This window comes from Trachemys scripta, chromosome 8, assembly GCF_013100865.1.
Source record: "Trachemys scripta elegans isolate TJP31775 chromosome 8, CAS_Tse_1.0, whole genome shotgun sequence".
NCBI classification, from domain to species: domain Eukaryota; kingdom Metazoa; phylum Chordata; order Testudines; family Emydidae; genus Trachemys; species Trachemys scripta.
This window is the reverse complement of record NC_048305.1, coordinates 86,319,895-86,325,894: the sequence shown is the minus strand read 5'-3', so window position 1 is coordinate 86,325,894 and position 6,000 is coordinate 86,319,895. Positions and strand designations below refer to the sequence as shown.

Below are 6,000 nucleotides of genomic sequence, written 5' to 3'. Positions count from 1 at the left end.
ATGGGTGTTGCTATTATTTTTACCTTAAAATAGCCCTTTCTCTGCTTACTTCACTTTTCAGGGGATTTGCAACTTTTGCAAAAGTAAGGATTGTACAAGACATTCTGGGGAAGGAGTCTTTGTTCTCAGGCGGGAGCAAATGTTTTATTTTGTGTCTAACTTCAAAAGAAAGAGAGCAAGCCCTACTTCATAGATAAGATGAGCTGACTTTTACAACCCAAACTGTGAACTGGGAAGACCTGAGGCAAGGTCCAAAACAACAGATAGCTGAAATTCTGGTTAAAGTCAAAAGGAAAACAGTTTTATTCAAGGTAGAAGCTCACAAAGGGGAAATTCTATCAGGGAGCTCCAGGAGGCAGCGGTATGGAATTTATAGCCTCACTGAGCTCCCTATTTTTAACTACCTCCCTATAATTAATTATGCAGCCCCACAATCCTTATAACTGCCTGGCAGCAGGGTCCACTAACTCTGACTGGTAGAACATTACAGCAGGTTCGAGATGAAACTGTTCTACAACTTTTAAAAAGCAACAGAGGGTCCTGTGGCACCTTTGAGACTAACAGAAGTATTGGGAGCATAAGCTTTCGTGGGTAAGAACCTCACTTCTTCAGATGCAAGAATCTGAAGAAGTGAGGTTCTTACCCATGAAAGCTTATGCTCCCAGTACTTCTGTTAGTCTCAAAGGTGCCACAGGACCCTCTGTTGCTTTTTACAGATTCAGACTAACACAGCTACCCCTCTGATATTTAAATCCATGGGGCTCTAAACAGGTGCATGGGTCCACCTGTGTGGATCAGATTGAATCATGGGGCCTAGGTGTGTCAGTGTTATTGAATGCTTTAACACGTTTATTTTGAAATATCTATTTGTTACATTTTATTTATCCTTCATACTAATACCTATTTTACATCAACGTGTCATATTCTGAAATTATTTATAATATATATGCATCCAGTAAGAATAAAATTGACATGGGAAATACACATCTGTTGTGTAATTTACACTAAGTTGCACCCCTTAATACAATTACTTGACATTCAGTGGAGTAGTCAGCTGGTGTCTACATACAAAGTGACAGGAGAGGCTCAAGTATGAAAGACCTGGTTATGCAAATTCATGTATGTAAATGATGGAACAGATTTGAAAACTGTCAACTGCCCATCACACTCCTAGCATATGTTCCATATATAACCACTGCTCATGGTGATGTCTGTTGAATTCTGAAGGTAATCTTTCCAAAAGGATGCAGCTGTTCAACAACTATATTCTCTCCAATGTACAATCCTGGTCTTTTAAAATTCATCCTCTCTTGAAGGAAGGAAATGATTTTTATACAGGAACTTGCTGTTAAGTCAATGGAATTCACCCTGTAAAACAATAAATCCCCTACATGAAAAACTGTAAAGGGCTAGGACCTGATTAGGCACAGAAAGGATTTGCTTTCATATCAGGCATATATACCTTCTTTTCTCTTCTCCAGTTACTAAATAAGCATTTTTGGTAAATCAAATTACAGTATTCATTTTTGTTTGTGTTCCCCAATGACCCACTTCCAGTATTCCAGCCTAGTGCTGCTGTAATACAGAACTGTGTTCCACACACATCTCATTTTTTGTATGATCTTTTGATCCTTGCTCAAAGCTTTCATGTCCTACTGTAACTGGTCGCTGCACTAAAAGCTTCCTGTGCCAGTAGTTCTTTCTCTGGGGGATGGAACTGGACTTTTCTCCTCTTGCTTTGTGAAGAAATAGAAGTGTTCATTGTATTGTCTCCCAAGTCAGCGCTCTAGTGCCAACGAAAGGAGACTGAGGCAGCAGTAGCTTTTCTGGATGTTGTCAGGGCTAGCATCAAGAGAATTAATTGTATGGCTTTAACATTTGAAAACATCTGTAATATTTTCTTGCTTTCAGCAGTACTTAAACTGAGGACGTTCAAATGTAATATTTAACCCTCTGGGCTTTTTTAAGTTCTGACTTTACTTGTACATCTATTTTGAATGGTAACATATGAAGCCCAACAAAGAAATAAACCAAAATCCTCAAGAGCAGTACTTGGCTCTCATGGGGTTCCACCTCTCAGAGCTGTTCTAAGTTGTTCTGGCTGATAATAGCTCATAAGGAGACATTCCACCAACTGGAATAGCTGGAGTGCATTGCATTGGACTCAGGCCCTGCTCTGGTTCACCTTCCCTGACATGTCTCCATCCCACCCCAGAATACTCGCTAGGCCCTGGCGGGGTGGAGAGACAGAGTAGCTACGGCGGACATACCCAGCTGATGATTCCCCTGCCCTAGGGAAATCTTCAGGTGCTGCCTAGCAGTAACTGTAAGTCTACTTTGTGGCCACCTGGGTTGTGCAAAGGAGACTTAGGAGGAACCAAAAATTTAGAATATGAATAATAATTGGCACAAAATATGTGCACAGTACCTACAAATAATTACAAGCTAATGCAACACATTCTATCATTGAAAGAGATGTAAACCAGGTGATCTCAGTCAGGGAAATGGGGGGAGGGGGATTTTCAAAGGCATAAATGGAAGTTAGGTGCCCATTGACTTTCAATGGAAGTCAGGAGTCTAATTACCCTTTGTGCCTATGACAATCCCCCTGCCATCCCCATCTCTCAAGTTTGGTCCTTTTAAAAGTAAGCATAAGCAGTGTGGCCAACTCTCATGATTTTATCACAAGTCTCACAAATACATTACCTGGGATTTTGTTTAAAGCCCCAGCTCCTAGTATCATGTTATTACGTGATAATCTCACCTTTCATTTTTAAAAATGTAATTCTAGCCCTCATGGTGGTATATAAAAGCTTGATATTATGAACCCTAAAGTCTCAAAAACCAGAAAACAAATTAAAAGCCCCAAATTGTTTTTAAAATCTCATGATATTTAAGCCAATCACATGGGGCCTGACTCATGATTTTTAAATGCTTCAGTATGGCAATCCTGTCATAAATTCTGCCTTATACTTTGTCTCAAATGATCAGCATGCTTTGATTACTCCACCTACCAAATGTCTGAGTGCATCTATCTGTACATGCAAATACCTGTATTAAGATGCAGAAATGGATAGCTACGCACCAGCTGCCTGACTGCATGCACAATCGCTTGATTTGACTGTGCAGATTTGGGGATTTCCAAATACAAAGAGACCAATTAACAATGTTTATAGGCATATGAGTGGAGGCCAGCTGAAAATGTGAGCCTTACTGTGCAACTTTATTACTAAATAGCAGAGAGGGAACATTGGTATCATGAGAACCAAACTCTGAGAATAAGTTGAACGCCTATCTATTGCATTCTGTACTAATTGCAGCTCATTTATCAAACAAGTTGGAATGCTTGACAGTAAAGCTTTGCAATAACCAGTTCTGTACAATGCAAACGCACTGATCTCTGCACCTCAACGGGAAAGAAAAAAATGAACTGTGGAAATGTTTATCACAATGCAAAAAGCCATGTTTCCATATGAGCTGTTAGAGGAAGTCCCAATGGCATACTGCACATTTGTTTTGTTTTTCTCTCCCACTTTCTCATTTGTAAACTCTAAACTCTTACATTTTTAAATCCTTATTGTGTCAAGTACAAGCTGTAGATTTATCCCTGACCCCGTGGCATCCCCATTCCATTTCTCCAGCTTGAAAAAGTCCCATGTTTAGCCATCTTGTAATCCAATCAGGCAGATATCCTACTAATCAATGACTTCTCACCTTACACATTACCCTTCAATGTGGAAATTGGTAGACGGCATTCTTTAAAAAAAATCATGTGATGTCCATTTCACTGCACTTTCATCTACCTTGCCAGATGCATCCTCAGAGAATTGCAGCAAGTCACTGAGGCATGATATTCCTTTCTTGCAACTGTGTTGGCTACTCTTAACCAGGCAGTGCTTTTAGTGCAGTAAATGTTTCACCTCTTGATCTTCTAAAACATTTCCAAATGTTTTCTCTACAACTGGCAGTGAACTACCTGGCCTCTAATTTCCTAGTGTGTTACTGCTTCTTTACATTGCTATTTTCCAGTGTTCAGGGATATGTCCTGAATTAAGTTAGCTTTTGAAAATGTCAGCTATGGCTTCTTCAGTTTCTGTCCTACACTCTCACTATTTCTCTTGTCTACACTATGCTCACTAGTCCTGACACCGTGACAAGTTTAAGAGTTTTAATAATACATCTGAATGATATTCTGGACACCTAAGTCATCAGTTTCTGCCCTTGTTGATCTGATTTCTGATTTAGGGAAATACTCTCTTCCCTTGTCCTGGAAAGACAGATACCAACAACTGTTAAACAATTAAACAGTTGTTTATACTTTTACGTTGCTACCCCCTCAGAGAGAATGGTTATTCCTTTGTCTCACATCCCTCCACCCCTCGCAGTCTTCCTCCTGCACCCGTATTCACTTACACCTCCCTAGTCTCTCTCCCACAGTCCACATTCCTCTGTCACCCTTCGTTCTCCGTCCTGCACTCCATATTTCCATCTCCCCCTCCATCTGCTCTTACACCTTATGTTCCCCTCCATTTCCTCAGTCTCTCTCCTTCCCAGCCCCCATATTCTCTTGTCCCTCCTGTGAGTCTCCCTGAAGTACCCCACATACTTCTGTCCCCTCATGCTTCCCTGTCCAGTTTCCCAACCAGAGAGCACAGAGGGGCGGCCATGTTCTGTAAGGGAAGCACAACTGTTGCCCCCTTAGGTTCCTGTTTACAGTGACACAAACCAAAACCCCAAATCCAAATATATCTAACCATTGAGGCAGTTGAGATCCAGATCCAAACTTTATAGCTAAGGCTCATCTCTAGTCACAAGAGGTAGCTTCAAAGACTGTTCCACATTGGATTATCCTAAATAATGTTGTCCAAAAATGTCATCTCACAAAAAGGCCATAGATCGTATAATTGCCATGCTGGAATCTCTATCAAATCACTTGCCAAAAGGTGACATTTTGCTTTCGTGTCAATGATGTGAAAGGCGTGTTTGCAGCTTTTGGTGATGCCTGCCACTGCTAGAGTAGCTTGAACTTTGAAACTTTTACTTTTAAAAGCATGCATCCCATTCCCCAGCATGCATCCCATTCAGCCCAGGGTGAAAGTCCAGGGAATTGCTCCCTGGTCGTAGATGAAGCAAATCACCAAGAGTGTAATCTTGACTCCAATTAAGTCAGTGCAAATTTGTTCACCAGTTATAATCATCTTTGCAAAGTTCAGAAATCACCAGGAGTGAAAGTAACTTAAGAGACTTGCCGGTACACAGGGCCGGGGTCCTGAGCAAGGTGTGGGGGGAGGACTCAGGTGGAAGGGGTAGGGCCTTGGGTGGAAGGGGTGGGGCTTTAAATCCCCAGGCCCCTAAATTGCCGCTGGAGTCCAAGGGCTCTCGGCCGCTGCTGCTACCCCAGGGCTCTGGAAGCGATTTAAAGGGCCTGTGGCTCCAGCTGTGGCAGCAGCTGCCGGGAGCCCCAGGCCCTTTAAATCGCCGCTGGAGTCCCATTGTAGCGGCAGTGGTGGCTGGGAGCCCTGGGGCTCTGGCGGTGATTTAAAGGGCCAGGGGATCCTGGCAGCCACCGCAGCTACCATGGGGCTCCAGTGGTGATTTTAAAGGCCCACGGCTCCCAGCTGCTGCTACCGCAGCTGGAGCCCCAGGCCCTTTAAATCACTGCTGAAGCTCCGGGGTAGTGGTGGTGGCTGCCAGGAGCCCCAGGTCCTTTAAATTGCCAACAGAGCCCCATGATAGCAGTAGCAGCGGCCGGGAGCTCTGGGGCTCTGGCAGTCATTTAAAGGGGTAGGGGCTCCAGCCACTGCCGCTACCTCAGGGCTCTGGCAGCGGGGCTCTGGAGGCAATTTAAAGGGCCAGGGGCTCTGGCCGCTGCCAGGAGCCCAGGTCCCTTTTAAATTGTTGGCCTGGGGAATCTGACCCCTGCTGGTACAGTCGGCTGTGTACCAGCTCTTGCCAGTATGCCAGATCGGACCGGCTTACTTTCATCTCTGGAAATCACAT

The 6,000-nt window shown here is 43.4% G+C and overlaps 1 protein-coding gene across 5 annotated transcripts in view; it reads left to right on the top strand.

The window, feature by feature from the left end:
• The window catches only part of LOC117882206 (serine/threonine-protein kinase TNNI3K), a 180,793-nt gene that overhangs the window by 64,924 nt on the left and 109,869 nt on the right, over positions 1–6,000 (top strand). The gene's annotated exons all lie outside the window — the stretch shown is intronic.